The sequence below is a fragment of the Lissotriton helveticus genome, chromosome 7, assembly GCF_964261635.1.
Source record: "Lissotriton helveticus chromosome 7, aLisHel1.1, whole genome shotgun sequence".
NCBI lineage: Eukaryota > Metazoa > Chordata > Amphibia > Caudata > Salamandridae > Lissotriton > Lissotriton helveticus.
The window spans coordinates 501,808,022-501,829,217 of NC_136068.1; the positions used below are offsets into that span (position 1 = coordinate 501,808,022).

General features: G+C 41.5%; 1 long non-coding RNA gene across 1 annotated transcript in view; it reads left to right on the forward strand.

Moving 5' to 3' along the window:
• LOC144768682 (uncharacterized) overlaps positions 1–21,196 on the forward strand; it is a 110,725-nt gene that overhangs the window by 68,228 nt on the left and 21,301 nt on the right. Inside the window, exon 5 of the long non-coding RNA XR_013598610.1 lies at positions 16,124–16,192. This is a non-coding gene — a long non-coding RNA (uncharacterized LOC144768682). The remainder of the gene's footprint in view (positions 1–16,123; positions 16,193–21,196) is intronic.

Below are 21,196 nucleotides of genomic sequence, written 5' to 3' on the forward strand. Positions count from 1 at the left end.
GGACAATTATAATTTTTCTAATTTAGCGATTGATGAGGAAATGAACAAATTCGGCAAAGTTTCAGGGTATCTGTTAAATTTTGACAAAACTGAGGTAATGAGTTGGAACTCACAATTAAATTCACCTCTCTTGAAGGATAAAATGAAATACTTAGGAATTACCATAACACAAGACCTTGGAAAACTAGCAGAAATAAATCTAAACCTAGTCACGAATGAAATGAGAAAGCTCCTTAAAATCTGGTCAGGCCTGCCACTAAGCTTTTTAGGCAAATCTAATATAATCAAAATGTCAATAATTCCAAAATTCACTTATCTATTTAATAACATTCCACTAGAATTTAAAAAGGAAGCCCTGAAAAAAATACAAGGAGAAATATCTAGCTTTATTTGGTCATCAAAGAGTACAAGAATCTCATGGAATAAACTTAGGAGAAAGAAGGAACAAGGGGGTATAGCAAGCCCGGATATATACGAATATTACAGATCCTTCCAATTTAAAAACGTCAGAGTTCTATTAAAGGCACATCAAGCATATCCAATATACTTGCAACACCTAACAAATGGTGAAGATTATTTCCTCTTCAAGTTTGGTCATCCAAAATTCTTTAAAAAAGTTAAACTAAAGGTTTTGAATAATGCCGTTAAGATTTGGAATCAAATAAGATCTGTCACAAAGATTCCATACTACAGCAGTATGGCTCCAATATGGGACTCCCCAGGCACCCCGGACTGCTTAAAGGACTCTTTATCAAACCCACTTAGACAAGCTGGAATTGAAAAATGGGGACAACTTCTGTCTGGAAACTCTTTAATCTCATGGGATCATTTGCAAACAATTACAGATCAGAAAATCTCAAAGTTTAAGTACTATCAACTGAGCAGCTGGGCAAGTACTATTCCGAAGGGAGCCTCAGATCCGGAGAACCTAGAATCAGAGATGATGAATGAAACGGCATTAAAAAAAGAAGTATCAAAATGGTATTGGGCACTAATTGAATTGGAAAAAGAAGATCTTACAATTGTTGAAAAAATATGGAAGAAAGACTTACACAATGAACACTCAGACCTTTATCAAATCTGGAAAAAGTCAATAGAAAAATGTTGGTTATGTGTAAAGGCCGCCCCATTAAAAAGGAACCACCTTTTCTCTATACATAGAGCGTACTGGACTCCCAAGAAATTATCAAAATTTAAAGGATCCACAGTAAAATCATGCAGCAAGTGCGGAGAGCAAAGAGTGGATGACGTGCATATGTTTGGTGGGTGCCCTTCGCTGACACAGTATTGGCAAGAAATCGGTAAGACCCTAACTGCAATACTGGCAACACCGATAACTGTAAGTAGTATTTTAATTATTTTTGGGATACACTGTACCACTCACCCAAATCAGATAAAGTTTGATAAGCATCAAGAAAACTTACTGTTTGTTATGATCCTTTTAGCACGTAGAGAGATATGTATCAATTGGACAAAACCAGTGCCACCAACACATGAAAGCTGGTTAAATGCTGCAATAAGAACTAGTAGTTTAGATAGAAAAGGGAAACAAACTAAAAAGATGAAACATTGGGAGATCCTGGAAAATTACATCGCTTCCAGATAATAATTTATAATCTCTCCTGGTTAGAGGTTCCTTTGCCTCTTTGTCTTTTCTTTTTCTTTTTCTTTTTTTTTCTTTTTTTCTGATTCCAATGATTAAGCGGACAATAATTCCTGGCATGACTTGAAGTCTGTCAAACATCCAAAGGGCCAGAGATCTCCCGATACGAAGGAATTATTGAGTAAAATGGAGGTGTGCGGAGAAAATCGGATCAGATCAAGAAAGAGACATACCCCTTGTACCCCTCGATAGAAGATCAGGGGCAGTCTTTGTGAATCATCTTGTTCGGATACTGTTGGTCTCCCAAACGCCTTTCTATTTGCATAACCCGCAATATGAGGATATAAAAAAAAAAAAAAAAAAAAAAAAAATATTCTAAAACATCCAAGCATTCGTGATCAATGTCATTCTCATTCCTGATTTCTATTACAGTACCATCAGGCAACAATGTGGAAGGATTAAAATGTACACACCTCGCAACTGAAACGTTATCTGATCCCAGAAAAACCTTCTCTTTCACTACAATACAGCTCAAATTATTTTTCATAGTCTGGCATACCTAAAGCAGGTGCTTCACACAAACTCTTTTTCAACTGCTCAAAAGCTTCTAACTCAGTTTCTGTTAGAGTAATCGGGTCTTTTATGTCTGCTTTTGTCAGTCTCTGTAGTGGTTTTGCAATTACTGAAAATCCACTAATCCATTGGCGACAATAACTAACCATTCCTAAAAACATTCTGACCTGTCTTTGTGTTTTTGGAGGTTGCATTCCCTGAATCATTTTAATTCTCTCAATTGTCACTTGCCTGATTCCTCTTGCAATTCTGTGTCCAAGATATTTATCTTCTTGTTTGCAAAACTGTAATTTTGCAGGAGACACTTTATGTCCCTCATCTGCCAGATGATTTAACAAAGTAATGGTATCTGTCACACAGTTATCTCGTGTTTTTGCAGCCACAAGGAGGTCATCTATGTATTGCACCAATGTTGACTTACCAGGTAAATCTAGATTCTCCGAGGATTTCTTTAGCAACTGATTAAAAATAGATGGACTTTCTGTATACCCTTGAGGGATACGACACCATGCTAGAATACGCTCCTGGAACCTGAATGCAAAAATTTGCTGGCTATCTGGATGCAATGGAACAGTAAAGAATGCATTGCAAAGGTCTATGACTGTATACCATTCTGCGTCATGCGGAATCTGATATAAAATTACCGCTGGGTTTGGAACGACTGGGCAACATGGAACAACTATCTGATTAACCTTTCTCAGGTCTTGAACAATCCTGAAAGTTCCGTTCGGCTTTTTAATTCCCATATTCGGTGAATTGCATGGACTACTCTCAATTTCTTTTAGAACACCCTGTTTTATAAATTTGTCAATTACAGGTATGACACCTTCAATAGTTTCTGTTTTCATTTTATACTGAGGAATGTTTGGAAAATCTACTCCTTGTTTTACTGTAATTTTTACTGGGTCAACATTTTTCATCAAGCCCATTTCACTTCCTGTCAAATCCCAAATTTTAGCATTGACTGTCTCTTTTAACTCCTCTGGAAGGTTATCTTTATCGAATGCAGGAAATAATTTACTTTCCTCTGCTTCAACCATTAACATTGTTAACTTATAAAGCCCATCTTCTTCTTGAGTTTGGAGCTCAATACCATCCGGTGAGCAATATATTTTGCAATTCATCTTACATAAAATGTCCCTCCCTAACAGGTTTACAGGACTGCTGTTACAAACTACAAATCTGTGTTTGTCTTTAAATTTACCAATTTCAACTTCGACTGGTTCTGTTAAATCTGTTTTAATTTGTTGATTAGCTACGCCAACTGCTTGGATGGTGTCACCAGAGAGAGGCAGGTTTTCTATTTCCACTGATCTAACAGTAGAATGGGTAGCACCTGTGTCCACTAGAAAAGTGATTTCTACATCATTCACTTTACCATTTACAAATGGACCAGACTGATCTACCTCAAGAGTGGCTCCAAGCACACACTCTTCCTCCTCTCTCAGGCACCGTCATAAGTAATCTTCAGAATCACTCCCTCCATTATCATTCAACAAATATTGTTGAGAAACATTTGACACATTCACTCTTTGCGGTCTTATTACCTGTTCACCTCCGCAGAATCCCGTTTCAGTATTGTATCTCTGCACATTCACACAATTTGGAAGTGGCGGTTGTGGAAACTGACTCTGCTGATTCACTACCTGTCGCTGTAGCTGTTGCTGCAGATTTATCTCATTCTGCATCTGTGGATTTAATGGTGCATTTTTAAAATTTCTGGGCGGATTTTTACATTCGCGCTTCCAGTGTCCAATTTCGTCGCAATTAAAACAAGGGAGTTTTTGTTTAAGCTCTTCAATATTTACATTCAATCTTGGCTTATTAAAATTACCCTTAAATTTACCTTGATTCTGATGAACATTTTTATTTTCAAGGGTTGCTATTTTCTGTTCAGCTACCTTTACCTGTGCCCACATAGCTTTCTCCTTTAGCTTCTTCTGTTTCGCATCTATCTCATCACTGCAGTATTTGGCTCTTCTCTAAATGTCACCAACTGAAAGTGATTGCCAACCTACAATTCCATTTCTAATCATATCACCAATTTCAGGTCTTAAGCCATAAACAAACCTGTAAATAAAGTGGCTCATGTCCTTTTCACTTAATTTTTCATAACCACTGTATTGTTTAAATACCAGCAGTAATCTTTCATAAAATGAATGTACTGATTCTTTTGGTTCTTGATTTGTTCTGTCTATTTTAACCCAATCAACTTCTTTCGGGGGAATCTTGTTTTTCAACCAGTAAATTACTTTATCATACAGATCCATAACATCTGGTGATGGAGCACCTGTTATTCTATCTCGAGCAGGTTCTTTTTTAGGCCAACTAACAGAAACTTTACATTCTGTCCAAAGATCCACCTGTCGATACCATTCTACAGGTTTTTCTCTCAAGCGAGGGAAACCATTTGTGAATAATAAGATGTCCTGTCTTGTCCAAGGAACATGCACATACCCACCTCCTGCTATTTCTCTCATTGGAAACTGATTTGCTACCTCACCTCTTTCTCTCCTTTCTTCCTCTCTTTTCTTTGTCCATTTTACTCTCCATTTACTTAATTCACCTTATCTTTTTAGGAACACAAATAATTCTTTTACATGAGTTATTCTTCCTGTGGTATTCATATTCTCAATATCCTTTTCAGAGAAATCTACTCTGGAATGTTTCTGCAGATTTTTCTGCCTACTCAAATCTACTTCTAATTCAGTAGCCATTTCTTCTAATTGATCATACTTATTTTTCGTTTTCCATTGTATGCTTTTACAAATAAACAATATTTCATCATCCTGATATAGCTTCAAACTGTCAGGTCCAATTGTACCAATAATCAATTACTTCAAATCTGCTTTTAACTTTGCCACATCGAGTAATTTATATTCTGAGCTTTGTGGAGAATGCTTTAAACCTATTTTATTTATGCTCTTTTCTGGAGTTTCAATATCAGATTCTGCACCAAACGGAGTTTTACATGGTGAACCTTGATTAAAAGTTAAGTCAGGCATTGTTTTTTCTCGGTGAATCTCTGATAATTCTGAGTAAAATTTTTCTGCCACTTTTTGAATTTCTGCATTTAATGGAATAGTCAAAGCTGAGTGTCTAATTTCCCTATGATCAAATACTGGTTGAACAGGACCAATCGTTACTGGTACCGTTACTGCTTCCATGCCTTTAGTTAACTGTTGTATTAACTCATCTTTTGATCGGAAATATTCTGAGGAATTTGGTAATTCATAATTCAACAACTAAAGAGTGACTAACAATTAGTGTGCTATGTAAAATATGAAAAACAAGGGAAAGGAAAGACAACTCTATTGGTAAGAGCAACAACTCTATTGGTAAAATGAACCCTCACTCACCCTAGTGGTGACATGCTTCATCATGGGATTCCCACGAGGGAGACCGAATGTCCCCCCCATGTGCTTCAACGCCTGCAGTTGCAGCGGAGCAGGTTTTTTATGAAACAGTTAGTTTGTGCTCAGTGATGTGAGTGCTAATTTAAAAGATCCCAGCTGTACCTAGAAAAAAACTTTATTAATGGGCCAGCTGGTCACATTAAAAACAAGTGGGGACTGTGTAGTAATTTTTTGGGAATCACTGTGTCCTAAAAAAAGGTCAGGTCAACATGTTTCTGCTGTTACATGCCATATTCGGCTCAGCTTTCATCAGGACCATGAAGTGACATCCCCTGGGGGTCCGTGCTCGCTAAGGCACGTCCACATCGTGAGGATATGTATGTGAAAAGATTTTAAAAGTTATTGTTTTCAAAAACTCACGGTTCTGCACCGTATCAGTAAACTCCTAGAAGTCACCAGGAGCCCATTAACACACAGAGATTCAAGTGTGCCACATAGATTAGCAGGGGGGCATCATTTTCACGCTGCGTGTCATTAGCTACACAGCGACTCGCCGCCATCCACCTATCTCCGTGTCCGCTGCTATCTGGAGCGGACACGGTAATTCATTACATCTTTCTGTTCTCATTACATTTCTTGGGGCTTCATTTCTCTGCACTGGAGAAATTTAAAAATCATTTCTGGGAATTTCAATATAATTTCTATTTTCTCCTGATATACTAGAATTAGACCTTAACTCTACTCTTTCAGGTGTTTTTCCATAGTTTCGATTTGACATGGTAGATGTCTCATCAATAAGTTCTTTTGGAGGAGGAGGAGCACTCGGGGAGACTCTTGGTGTGACTCGAATTCTTGGGGTAGACCATGAACAGGCTGGTTGATAAGCTGGCGGTTTCGGTTTTGTGATATAAATCTCTTCTAAAACCGCATCTTCTGAATCATTTTCTTCACTATTATTATTTCTCTTTTGGGTATTCTTTTGACCTGGTACTTCAGTAACCATTACTCTTACTGGGTATAAACCATCACACATGTCTGCACGTCTCCAACGACACATTCTATCCTCATGAGTTTCCCTATTAATGTCTAATTTTGGACCTTTTGTTATACCTCTGTTTTCTCGTTCGAGTTCAAACATCTCATCCTCCCATTCAACTAAAGCTTCAAATTGAGTAGGTCTAGGCTTTGGCACAAGAGCCATCAGTTTTTCTCTCAAGTTTTTCAAAACCTTAATATTAAATGACCCGTCTTCGGGCCATGCTAATACACCATCATCTTTGGTATATTCCATCCATAGACAAGTATGATAACCATATTCACCTTCCATATAGGCTGCAGGTGTTTTGTACTTATGAAGTAACTTTCCACCTCGCGTTTCAATTTTCTTGTCAGGTTTAAATATATTTTTCAATTTCTGAGGCCATGTAAGCTTCTTTTCCTCTTTCTGGTAGAAATAACTCATGTTTTTAATCAAATCCGATTAATTCTAAATGATAGTAAGTGTTTCCTTGTTGTTCCGCGAACCCAACCAATCCGTGCGCGAAACTCACCAACAAGCCAATCAGGTCAAGCTACGTCACCACCTTGCTCAACCAATAGAATTGCTGCATTCAGAATGAACCAATCAGCTGTCAGCTCATCCTAGTCACGTGAACCAATCAGTACGCTAGCTGTGACGTATGTTAGCCAATCACAGCGCGGACCCTGTGACGTACACTGCCGCTGCAGCTTTGCTGTCTCTCGCTCCACAAACTAGTCCCTCCTTTACAAAATATTTTCACAGTGCCATTTTAACAATTCTTTTCAATGGAATTCAGTTAGTAACTACAGAAAAACAAACCATTTGTCTGTTTCGCTAAAATAAAGCGATAGTTTTTACAATCATTCAAGTATTCTTTGCATGGAATAGACGACGCTATTCTCACCGAATATTTAGATTTGTTGATAAAGTAAGTCTACTCTACCCTTCTAGCAGGTAATGACGAACTTGTTTCCCTCTGAATGCACATATAGTAGAAATTCAAAGTTTGACTCGATCGTAATTACAAAATCATTTACGCACATTCAAACGAAGAAAACCTAACCATGCATACATGAATCTTGGTAGGACTTTAACCAACCATAGAAAACCCACACTTGTCAGTAAGATAGACGACGCTTCCTTACCCTTCACTCAAGCTTGGATAAATTCTACTACTCTTTTCACAGTGAGTTTTAAAACAGGCTCCAAGTCCCTATACTCGAAAGCTACAATTTCATAGACAATCCTCACTATAAATTTAACCTAGCACACCTAAAATCCCTAAACTTGTGTTGTACGTCCACAACACTAGTGATATATGACAATACCACTATTTTGAAACAGAACAAATGCACTGTGCAACTTTACTTGTCACACTACACTTTAGCCGGCAAACCAGGAATTTTCACACTGCTGGAAAAAACCTTTTCGACAACATATAACAATTTGACAAACTTAACATGTTTTAGTCATTAATCCTATGTAACTACCATGTAGCATGTCCGTTACCATAGTAACCGTAACTCTGCTACCAAGGAATTGATGCAGCGCCCCTATAGAAAATCTGTCTCAACAACGCTACCCAACACCATGATACTCACCATTAATCATAAATCTCTCACAAGGCCCATAAACCACTGAGACAAATTTTGGGCAGCTGAATCATGTGACCTAATTAATCAGAACTATTCATAAAACTATTTACACATTTATATACAACTGCAGTTTATCATTTCTTACCATGGATTTTTAGCATAAAACATTTTAATTAAGTCACTAAGGTAAATGGATCAACTGATGGTAACTAGACCATGAATAAACAAGACCAGCTTGTTGTTTCAAAATCTAATTTATTCGCTTTATTATTCAAAGAAGGAGCATTTTAAAATAAGAATCTTTATTTTATTAGCAAATTAGCAGCATTTTATTGAGGAAAAGGCATATTAGACCGACATTTTTAAAGAGTCATCATTCAGCATGAATTAAAGTAAAATAAAACAGTTTTCCATCCCCTAAGTTCTATTTTCCCTGTCTAAAACTCACTTCATCTAAAAGTTAAAGTCATTAAGGCCTACTATCCTTACGTGCGCCAAATGTCCGTCAGTACGTCACGCCCTTCAGGATTCGGAAAGCGAGCAGCGCCCTCCCGTTTTAGGGCTAGGTTTTTATACCTTTTTAACTAACTAATCTCACTAAAAAGTATTCTTTTCTCGACCATCCAGAGTTCGGATTGGCTTACAAATGTCAGTCCATATGAGATCACCACCTTTGTCAATCCAAAGATGAGCTTTTCTAAAACGCCTTTGTCCTCTCCCTCATGAGACCATTAGCTTCCTCGGAAATGCAACATTATTTGTAACAGTCCGTTGCTTCCTTGGCTTGGCAGGTCTGCCGCATCCTGTCCTTAATTTTGTCACTTACAGAGCTCATCTTGCACAACCAATTTCATTTAATTATTTCTCTGTGCTCGGCTCTTCACGACAGGATTTCAAACACCACTTTCAAATCACTAGGCCTCAGTCCTTAGGCCTCTCTCATGGAGAACTAGTATTCAAAGAAACACAAGACATTGATTAATTTGAGTATTGAAAACCCTTCTGTTACCTACCCCCTTTGCTAATTATTATCCCATTAATTTATGTTAACTAGCTGAAAGCACACAAAGCTGCTTTTCATATTAACCTTCTTCATTTAGGCCGCAGGTTTCTCCACGAACTTTTGCCACATAAAGACGAAAAGACATAACATAAGCACACAAAATAAGCACATGCTATTAGTTAAACAGCCGCATTTAATACTGACAAAGACAATAGACAAGGTTAGTTTATTATTTTTCAACGTACTTGCAAATGCAACATAGAGCACATTTAATTAGTCCCATGTGTCGTGTAATGCATTTTAAACTAGGTTGATTAGTATTTTCACTCAATAACTCATTAATACGATTATTTATTATGGAAGTTTAACTTTGCGAGTTTGAACAAAATTTTGTTCTGCACCTCGCTCCATCAGCAGCAAACCAACCCATTACACCCTTCCAGTGGCGGCTGGTGACATTTGAAAGTGATGGGGCGTACAAGTTGTGGCTGAGTGCACTATTGTGATGGAGCGTAGCAAGCGAGCCTGACTTGCCCTGCTCATGGCTGATGTTATAACAAAATGTGCATCTGACATAACAATGCCAAGATAACTTTGCTCATTTTCCCCACGGGCTGCTTAATGCTGGATAAACTAGAGTCAAAACAAAGAGCTATCTGCGCCGAGGTGATAAAGCAAGATGTGGAGGGACAAGAAGCATCTGTGTGCGTTGACAGTAGGGATTAAATTATGTATGTTTGATGGACCTGTCGTGAGAGAAGGGGTCTGCAAGCTTTGCAAGAAAGAGAGGAGAGGAGATGTGTACATTTATTTGTGTGCTTTGTGTGAAACGAGTTTGTGGCACCCTGCGGGGCTGTGTGTGTTGGGAAACAAGGGAGGGGCAACAGGGACAATGAGTGATGATTGGGGTTTGTGTGAGTTTGAATGGCGGAAAGCTTGCGCTTCTGTGTGAAGTGTAGGTGTGGTAGCGTTGTTACTGAGGAGGAAGTACATCGGCGTGCACATTAGGGCCCTACACTTTTCATTAGCAATTTGGAAAAAAAAATACAGTGACGCCGCACTTCTATGCATTCCAAAAGACGAGTGATGCGAAGGCAAGGGTTGCAAACTCGGCATGCTGACTGGCCGTGACTCGACGAGAATCATGCAAATTCCAGACAGCCCCACGTTACTGCACAGCCCCGGTTAGGAACACGGAGATTAGAATATGCAATGAGCCACAGGTACCCCAGAGATGCTATCTCAAGAGGGGGTATGAGCATAAACTGTCCATGACATCCCGCCTTCCTCCTGCCTGCTGTCACTGTAGGAGTGAGCAGGACGGAGACATTCCTTTCTGCTGCGGAAGGCCTTTCTTGATTGTTGTGTCTTTTTTGTGTTTCAGGGATGCCAATTTACTGGCATGCCTGTCGTGGTTTCATAGCATAGACCAGACCAGCCTTTCTGCCTGGAAAATAATAGAAAGTACTTCCACGGTCTAATGAAGGGAGTTTAAGGAAAACTACAGGCCGAGGCGCAGAGAGGCTGAAATGAAACAGGCGTCAGCAGTTGGTGGTAATACGCAATCACATCCAGTATTACGGGTGAGTGGGGGTGTGGAAATGGGGTAGTCTTGGCGGGAGGGGTTAGTAAGGTTAAATTTAAAAAAATTATAATAATAATAAAACTTACCGTCCCGTTTTTGTAACTGTCCCGAGACTCCCGACTCCCGCCGTCCTGCTTCCTACTGCCTTCGTCATCAGGAAGGCAGCCTCCCTCCCCTCCACCAATCACAAAGCTGCAATGGCAGCGTTGAGATTGGTGAGGCCGCGCCCCACCTGGGTCATTTTCTCTGTGTATGCTGCTGCATGCAGCAGCATACATAGAAAAAAGGGAGAGTGGGTGGTGTTGCTCGAGGGCAGGGGGGAGTGGCCTGCCCACTGTTGTGCATACTGACTGTTTGGTTGGCCTGGGGCCGACGAAACAGTCTGTATGCACAAGAGTGGACAAGACACTTCCCCCCTGCCCTCGAGCAGGACCGCCCACCCCCAACCTGGCACTTCTGCTTTCTTGCCGTGCGAGAAGGCAGAAACATAAAATGGTAGTTATTACCATTTATGTTTCTGCCTTCTCGCACTCCGAGAAAGCAGTGGGGCGTCGCCCCCATGCCCCAATGGGGGAGCGCACCATCATTATACTAGAGCCCCAGGAGTAAGGAAAATTTACGTTGTTCTTAAACTGGGTGACCGACTCAGTTGTGTTCATGGGTAAGCATGACACTACCACACATGGGCATGCCTCAGGGGGTAGAGCAATGACAACAGGATTAGATGTAGGTTTAATATCAGTTCTCCCAGTCCCCCTAGGTCCTTTTCTTTTATGTTCAATTTCATTCCTGCCCCCAGCCAAACATGCCTGTGTACCCCCCAGCAGCACACTTCTAGAATGTAGAGGGTGCTGGATGCTAACCCTATCCGGGGACCAATTCCTTGTACATGTAGCATCCCTTTCCTTTGAGATGGTAGATACAAGAGAGATAGAGTTTATGACCCGTAGGGCAGTCATTGAAGTAGTCTTTGGGGACACAGTGGGTGCAGTAGGCAGCTTAAGGTTACGTCGTTCGACTTCTATCACACCTAACCGATCACTTATTGTCTTCAGTTTTGCTACCAATTTGCCTATCAATCTTCCATAGAGGTTCTCCAGCAGTTCCCGAAAGAGACGTTTTAAGGCATGGGCAAAGTGGGCTCTGGGCCAGGGCACCACCTTTCATGGGTGCCCCCCCCCCCTTTTAGTGATGGAAAAAGGCCTGCATTTCGTTTAAAAACAATTTACTTCTTGCTTTATATAATTTTATTTGCTTGCCTTCCAGCTCATCAGCCCATACTGCACTTATCCTTGCAAACCTGTACAGAATGGATTAAAGATATTATTGTGACGTCATCAGTCATGTCGCGGTTGGGCTGCGCATGCATATTGAGCTTCAGGTCTTCAGGTGAGTGTGCATGCCCTGACCAACCACATTTACCTGTTCAATCTGAGGACAGCATAAACAGTTACTGAAGGGGAGGACTATTACATTGCTGAGTGGTGTCTTTTTGTTTGTCCATCACCATATCAGTGCAATCACAGCCTCTCAAGTGCTACATAAATTATGGCCCCCTTCTCCCCGCTCAAGCCAGGCCGGAAGTAGTTCGAGGTACCATACTAAGTCGTCTCGACTATTGTAATGGGCTACTTCTGGAGGCCCCAAAAAACCTGACGGGGAAGCTACAACGGGTGCAGAACATGGCCGCCAAGTTGGCTCACTCCCGCCCTAGGTCTAGCTCTTCCCCTCTAGCTCTAAGAGACCTACACCGGCTCCCGGTACACCTGCGGGTACAGTACAAAGCTGCGTGTTTGGTGTTTAAAGCTGTACATCAACAGGGTCCTATTCCTCTGCAGAATATGTTTGCGTGGTACTCTGCTCCGCGGCCTCTCCGCTCTTCTTCGGCGCATCTACTTGTAGTCCCGAGGTTCCAGAGAGTGAGGATGGGTGGCCGCTCCTTTAGTGTTGCAGCGGCCAAACTCTGGAACTCCCTGCCTCTTTCTCTGAGAAGCCACAGGGACTATTTTCCGTTCAGGAAAGCTTTAAAAACGCACTTGTTTCCAAAAACTGTTAGAGCGGATAAAGTGCAACTGTTCCTAGATCAAAGCGCCAGGATGCCCTTTGGGTGACAGGACTGCGCTCTATAAATACACAAAATAAATAAATAATAAATAAAATGTGAGGCAGTTCATGGGCAGCGGGCTGGCAGGCAGAGGGTTGTCAACTTTCTGCTGTTTTGCGCAATGTGCTGGTTGTGGCCATCATGCTGGTTGTGGCCATCATGCTGGTTGTGGCCATCATGCTGGTTGTAGCCATCATGAAGGATCTATGTGTTGATCCTTCAAACAATCTAAAATAGGGACCAAATGGCAGATTAGAAATACTGAAAAATGGGCCTCTTATGAGCAGTTTAAAAAATATTTTCAGGACATGTAGAAAATTACAAATTATTATTTTTTGCATTGCAAATGAACAATCACTGCAAAGCAGTTGACAGGGAATGCTGTTTAGCGAGGTGGCATTTTAGGATGCAATGTTCTAGTGCTGCCACCCATGAATACCAAACTGAGATAGATTTTTTCTGTGTTCAATCTAGGTGAGTGAGTGCAGAGGTGGATGTATTTAGCTGAAACTGGTTGTAGTGTGAATGCACCACCCTAAGCCTACTCTGAGGTGTATGAAATCTTATGTCCGCTGTGTTTGGTGTCTGAGAATGCTATAAAGCAACTGTACGCAAATCTCTTTGGTATTATGCAAACAAACAAACTCATGATTGGTGTACAGAGTTAACAGGTCCTTTATTCTTCATGTTTTCAAGCCACATCAAAGCATACATTTAGCAGCAGCATTATCCGCTTCCATGCGTCGGACGGCCCCCGGTCGTCTGACGTCACTGTGGGCATGTGCGGAGGACGGCCGGGGGCCGGCCGAACCGCGCATGCGTGCATTTCTCCCACACGGCGGGGGAATTCCGGCCGCAGCGAAGCGGTTATACACCCACCTGCGTGGTGGAGGTTTATTTCTTGAGTGATTGTTGTAGCTAGTCTACACCCTCACTGATTCTTGCTGTTAAGTCATTGTTGGGGAATAAAATGTGTGTCTCATTTATTATCTTCCTGTACCTCTACAAGCAACATATCTAATTTCTTCCAAATCTCCTTTACAATTTGGACCAGATTGGCGGCCTCAGGAGATATATAGGAACATTTCTCCTGTCTGGAGTAGAGTATGATGATAGCTTTCGTCACCATGCATTTTTTGACAGGTGGGAACGCCCCCGGAAGTGACGTAGGAGCCGGAAGTCCCGCCCCGGAAGTCCGGGGGCGGAAGTCCGGGGCCGGAAGTCCAGCCCCTGAGGGTAGGCCCCCTGAGGGGCAGCCCCCGAAGTGGCACAGGTGTAGTGTGTGAGTCCCCTTCACACAAGAATTAATGGATGTTTAGGTGCGTCATAGATGTAGAGTGGTGGTGCGGGGGGGCTAGGGCTAACAGCAAGGCAGTCAGTAGGGCCTACTGGTGTGTTTAGGGTTTTGGGTTTGGGGGGAGCAGAGACTTACCTGTAGGTGCCATGTTTGTTGGGCAAGGCGGGACATGTCTGGGCATGCAGGGACATGTCTGGGCCTGTCCATCGGCTAGTAGCGGCAGCAGGCGGATGTTGCTTGAGCAGCGTCGAGGTCCATCTGTGGAATAAGAGCCCTAGAGTGTTGCAGGGTCTTTTTTGGGCGATAGGCCAGCCCCCTAGGAGGCGTGCCTGATGCCGATGGAGTTCCTGAGTGGTGGCCTGATGCGTGGGGGCGTGCCATAGTCAGCAGAGGGCCGGAAAGCTATTGGTCCTAAAAGAGGCAGGAAGGTAGACCATTGTGTTGCTGCGGCAGTAATTTTGCCGCCTAATTTTAAAAAGTCTCTGATGAAAAATGAGAGTTATGAAAAAATAAAATAAAAATTAAATGCAAAGTCCCTATGGGTGACGTAGAAGGATACACCCCTTTTCTAAGCTTACATTGTATATAAGGAGGCCCTTAACTCATAGTGTTATACCAGTCTGCAAGAGAGAACCCCGGCATCATGAAGCGGTACAGCTATCTCGCATCGAGGGATACCCGTGAGCACGGGGTGAACACAATTGACAGATATTTTCGCCACTTGAGCCCTCTGGTAATAGATGAGCTGAAGCTGCAAGAGGTCGCTAAAGAGGAGGGCGCCGAAGTTAGAGGTTATCATGAGGACCTGTGTCGGCGGATGGCTTCACTCAGCCTTGAGGATCGACCGCAGCTGATATCACCTATTAAGGCTTCATCAAGCGCCAGCCAAGCCTCAAGTCAAGAGGAAAGCTTTAAAAATAGTGTCACAGAGATGGAGGTTTCGGAAGAAGTTATAATCCCACCCCAATATCCGGTGTATCAAGATATGAGATCTCTGGAGACTGAATCCGTGCCAGATGCCGCAGGTGGTCAGCAATGTGCTGAAAACAGCGAATATCATGAGGCGATGGACTTTGACATCTCCCAAGATTTCAGAGCAGCAGCCGAAGCCACTTCAGATGTGGAGGTTAGCATTATCTTAATGTAGATACTTTAATCATCTGTGATGCAATATTTATTTTTATTTAATGTTAAATAATCCCTTTCTTTCTTTTTTGAGCTGCAGAATGCAGCAGAAAATTGCACTGAGGTGGAGGAGATTTCAGGGGCTGCTAAGACCTTCATTATGAACTGCTTGCGCTGTTCAAAACAGATTGAAAGTTCCACCAGCCAAAAGAACGAACTGTGTAAGGACTATAAAAAAGCATTGGACTTCATAGATCTTGAAAAGGAGGCCTCGTGTGTAACCTGTCTGGATAGAGAGCATGTGAAGGGTTTTGCAGCCAGTGTTGTGTACGCCTGTCTCAAGAGAGACTTTTATTCTAGATGTTATGGTCATAAAATTAAGGATCCACAACAGATTGCTCATGACTGTCTGTATCCATCTTACACGGCTGAAACAGCCCGCTATATATGTCATTTGATAGACCCCTGTAAGTTATATAAACTGTTAAAGGCTGTGTACCGGCTTTCAGCCGAGAAAAATGTCAGACCTGCCATGGTTAGGATCCTGTCACAGCCCATCAGAGAAATCCAAAATGCATACCATATTCGAGCACAACTTTCTAACATCCGGGGGCATTGCCAGCCAGTTATTAGAAAGAGGGTGGAACAATCTATAGAAAAACATGTTGCAGACGTTTATTATAAAAGTAGAAAACAGGTGGGTTGTATGGATCCAAGAATTTTTTTTTAAATTTAAATAAAGAGTCAGCTCATATTAGGGTGTTGTACAAAGAACCATAGCATTATTGCTTGAATGTTAAGATATGTCGAAAAAGGCTGTTGTTATAAGCTACTGTTTGACTGTTTAATACTTATTTTTAGGATATGGAGCAGGAGGTGGTGAACCCAGATGATTATGAGGCAGCGCCGGAATACCTGTGTATCGCTAAGGTATTATATGATTTGCTTAAAGAAAGAATCGCTGAATTACATCCAACAACCTTATGCTTTTTAAAAATGGTATGCTTGCTAGAGGCCCATAGGCACAGCAGTCCTAGATGCTTATGCGGATGCGGTGCTAGTATGTGGTCGCCTGTGAAGGATGTATTTTGGAACAACTATATATACTATATGCGAGGCTTAATCCTACCCCGGATGTCCAGCTTAAATTTAGCCTTTGCACTTCTAACTGAGGATTATTTTAAAAACAAAGGTTTTCTGATGTGCGAGAGAGAATTGTATGAACTATTGACAGCAGCTAGTATCCTGGCAGTGCAAAGTTATTGGAGGGGTGAAAGGATTAACCTATACAGTGCTATGGACTATATATCTTTAAAAATATCAAGATGTGTGACTCTATGCCGTCATCTGAGACAAACGCCCCAATTCCATATGTTTGCATACTGAATAGAATGCATACTGATTTTTAATGTTGGTACCAGCCACAATGTAAGCTTGTAAACTCTGGAGTGCTGATGATATCTTGTTATCTTATTTACTTATAATAAACTGACTATACACAAAACAAGCGTCTTTCATTTTGTGGTTCAGAAGTGTTAACATGTCGGGGGCTTTGTTAAAGAAGCTTTATTATGATACAAAGGATGTCTCGAGCTTTGGCAGTGGTGAACCGTTGTTTAGAAGGGCTAAAGCTGAAAAGGAACCCATCAGCAAAACACAAGTGCAGGAGTGGCTATCTTGTGAAGAAGCGTATTCACTTCATAAGCCTGCGCGAAGACGCTTTAAGAGGAGGCCTATTATTGTTAATGCGCAATTAGATTATCAATGGCAGGCTGACATAATAAGTCTACAAGATCTGGCAAAACATAATAACGTAGTCAGTTACATTTTAACAGTTATAGATGTATTGTCTAAATACGCCTGTGCGGAAGCTCTAAAGGATAAAAGTGGAACAAGCGTCACCAGGGCTTTTAAAGTAATCTTTAGGAAAGGCCGATCCCCTCAAAAACGACAAACAGATGCCGGAAAAGAATTTTTAAACAAGACCTTCCAGAAATTATTAAAACAGCACGGGGTACATCATTTTGTAACGCACACGGAGGTAAAAGCAGCTGTTATAGAGCGCTTTAACAGAACCTTAAAATCTAAGCTGTGGAGATACTTCACGGCATACAACACATATCGATATCTACCTGTTCTACAGGATTTTTTAGCTGTTTATAATGCCAGCTATCACAGAACTATCAGAATGGCTCCTGTAGAGGTAACGGTTGACAATTCTCTGGAGGTGTGGAGAAGGGTATACAGCCGTTACTTCGACGCCAAAGTAAAGAAGCCTGCTTTTAAAAAAGGGGACCACGTCAGGGTTTCAAAATTGAAAGGGTTCTTTACTAAAGGTTATCAACAGACTTTCAGTGATGAGATATTCATAGTTGATAGTGTTGAGATTAAAGAAGGCATGTACATTTACAGGTTGAAGGACTACTACAGTGAACCAGTGACAGGTGTTTTTTACAGTGAAGAGTTACAAAAGATCCCAGATGATGTAAATAGGATTTACAGGGTTGAAAAGATTCTAGAGTGGAAAGGGAGGGGCAAAAAAACAGGCCTTTGTTAAATGGCGAGGATGGCCTGAGAAATTTAACAGCTGGGTGCCGGCCAGCTCTCTGCAGGACGTGTGAGCACCTATCGCTCAAAAAGAAGGAGGAAGCAAAATGGAGACATCCTCCTTTTATATTACACTGCCGTCTAATGCCTCGGTGGCTATGTTCCCTGATAATAAAATATCAAATTACACTGTCAAATTGGCTAAGCCGGTGGATTTGAAAGGGGAATGGGAAGTTGCCCTAACAGAAATCCAATACCCACGTACCTGGAATACTTTTAAGAGGTCTGAATCTAAATTCACTATAGAGAAGTCAAAATCTGAGCCTCTTTACATCATAGGTTTTCCTCACGGGTACTACCCTACGGTTAATGCTGTGGTGGATGCCATTAACAAGACAATATCCGGTACTGCGGGGCTTTCCGACGTTCACCTGGTGTTAGATAGCGTCAGAAGGAAGGTTTTTATTAAAGCACCCAGCCATGATGCGCTGTTTATCACCAGTGGGAAGTTGAGCAGAGTTTTAGGAAAGGGCCAACATATAAAAAGCAAACAGGATCCAGATCCGACATGTCCAGATATTGATGGGGGTTTTTACACACTCTATGTTTATACAGATATAATAGAACCTCAGCAGGTTGGAGATAGTTATGCTCCCCTACTGAGATGGGTTCAGGTGAGTGGCGAAAACAACACAATAGCTAATATTCAATATATTAAACCTGACTATGTAGCAATTTCTAAAAGTCATTTTGACACTATAACAATTATGATCTTTGATGATCAGTCTCAGCCGGTGTCCTTTAAATAAGGTAAAGTTATTGTTAAGCTTCATTTCAGACCACGCCGCGGTGGTGACTATTAAGAGCTCATCATGGTGGCTATGAAAGCCTACGGCAACCCTTCTATGTATAGAGAGTATTACAAGCACCAGGCGGGGTATGGAGGGCCCCCCTACTTTCAAGGAGCTTCTGTTATGTACGGGGCGGGTCTAGGAGGTTTTTTCCGTAGTTTGTTCCGAAGGGCTATGCCTTTTTTGAGAAAAGGCTATGAAATTGCAAAACTGCATGTAAAGACAGCTGCCCAGAATATTGCCCAAGATGTGGTCGGATCTGTGAAGTCGGCTGTTGTTGAACGTATGAACAGACAGCCTCAAGAAGGGTCCAGCCTGTTGTACAAGCCACGCCTCAGTATTAAAAGGAAGAGGAGGTCTTCGCAGCGTCGAGGGCCCCCTGCGCCCTATAAAAAAAGGAAGCGATCTTCAAAAAGAGCTCACAAAAGAAGATCCCCAAGGCGGAAGAGAGCTAAGAAGAAGAAAAGAACAGCCTCTAACCGTAACATTTTCTAAAAGGATCGTCACACTAAATCATTGCTTTTGTACACTACTCTTCGGGCGAATGCGCCAAGTCAGAGTTAGATCTGTTCTCTCTAAAACCAACACAGACGAGTATTGAAAACAGTTTTTTCATGGAGGTATCACCGCTAGCGGCCCTGACAGCGCTGGCACCTATAGAGTTTTACGTATCCGGGTCCACGGATATGTATCTAGATCTCAACAATACTCTGCTACATGTGGTGTGTAAAATTGTAAAAGCGGATGGATCCGATATTGCTGCAACCGCTAAAGTGGCGACCATTGCTTACCCCATAGCCCCGATGTTTAATCAGGTGGACATTACCCTGGGTGACAGACTCATTGCGCAAAATGACAATATGTACGCCTACAGGGCTTACATGGAGAGTATCCTGAACTACAGCAGCGATGCTTGGACACACAACTTTCAGCAGGTCTTTTCTACAAAGATACTTACGCGCAGTTTGAAAACACGGCTCTAGACGGTCCCAATACAGGGTTTATAAAAAGAGCAGGGTTTGCTGCCGAGAGTAGGGAGTTCGACCTCCTGGGGCGTATCCATTCAGACGTCTTCTTCCAGGATAAACTAATCGTTAATGGCATAGACCTCAAGATTAAGCTCAACCATAACAAAGATTCCTTTTGCCTCATTAGTGGTGATGCCGAACAGTATAAACTGCTCATACAGTCTGCAAGCTTGTATGTAAAGAGAGTGAATGTATCACCAACTGTCAGATTGGCTCACGCTGAGGCTCTACAACTGTCGAACGCTAAATATGCTATTGAAAGAGTCTCTATGAAAGTCTACAGTATACCGGTTGGCACGCGACTAACACAGCAGCAAAATTTGTTTCTGGGGCAGCTACCAAAACTTGTTATTATAGGGTTTGTTGACAATACCGCTTTTAGTGGCGTACACAACTCCAACCCTTTTAATTTCAAGCACTACGGGATCAACTACGCTGCCCTGGTTCACGAGGGAGCTGTCATACCTGCAAAACCATACACACCCAATTTTGGAACTGGAAATTTTATTAGAGAATATCTTGGCCTAGTGTCGATAACTGGGAAGCACCTGCGTGATTCGGGGGTCGTCATATCACGCGAAGGATATGGCGCAGGCTACACGCTATTTGCCTTTGATCTGACCCCCGACATGGAAGATGGTGACCATTACAGCCTGGTTAAAAATGGAAATCTAAAAGCTGAAATCCGTTTTAGTGCAGCCCTAACTACAAATGTGAACATGGTGGTTTTTGCTTTATTTGATAGTGTCATACAAGTTAATCACGCCCGACAGATTCTGTTTGATTATCTTTGAAAAGAATATAAAATGGACACTGTTCACATAAGAGACTTCTTAAGCCGCCATAAAGACGCTAAGAAATACTTTTTGGATGTTTATCCAAGTGACGGGTTGCCGAAGGAAACAAGTTATGAAAGACCGCGATCTCTGGTCTTTAATACCGATCCTCATCATGAACGAGGAACTCACTGGGCAGCTATGTTTTTGGACACTGACAGGGTAACGGTGTTTGATAGCCTTGCAGAGTTTCCGGAGCACAGCATCTATACAAAACCTATATTCAAGTTTTTAAAAAAAGTGTCTTCTAGAGTAGAATATAACAAGTTGCCGGTACAGGATTCTCTATCTATCACGTGTGGGGAACGTTGTATATATTTTATCTGTAAAATGTCAGAGGGTCTAGTGATAAAGTCAGCAATGATAGGCTTGTTACCCGCTACATGAAAGAAGGCTTGAAACCTATTCCTAGCATTGTTACAAATGAATATGCTATTTGTCAAAAGTGTAAAGTTTTATAATGCATGTTTCTGTAATGCCCGTGTTCAAATTAAAAAATAAAAAATGAATAAAAGTCTGTATTTAAGAAACTATTCAGACTCTGTGTTTTTTTTTGTTTTTACTCAGCAGTAAGAAAAAACAAAGACAGTAGAGTGTTGAAAAGTTATAAATATTACAAGCATTTTGAAATATTCAGGAATCACACATGTAAAAGATGGTACAGAGATAAAT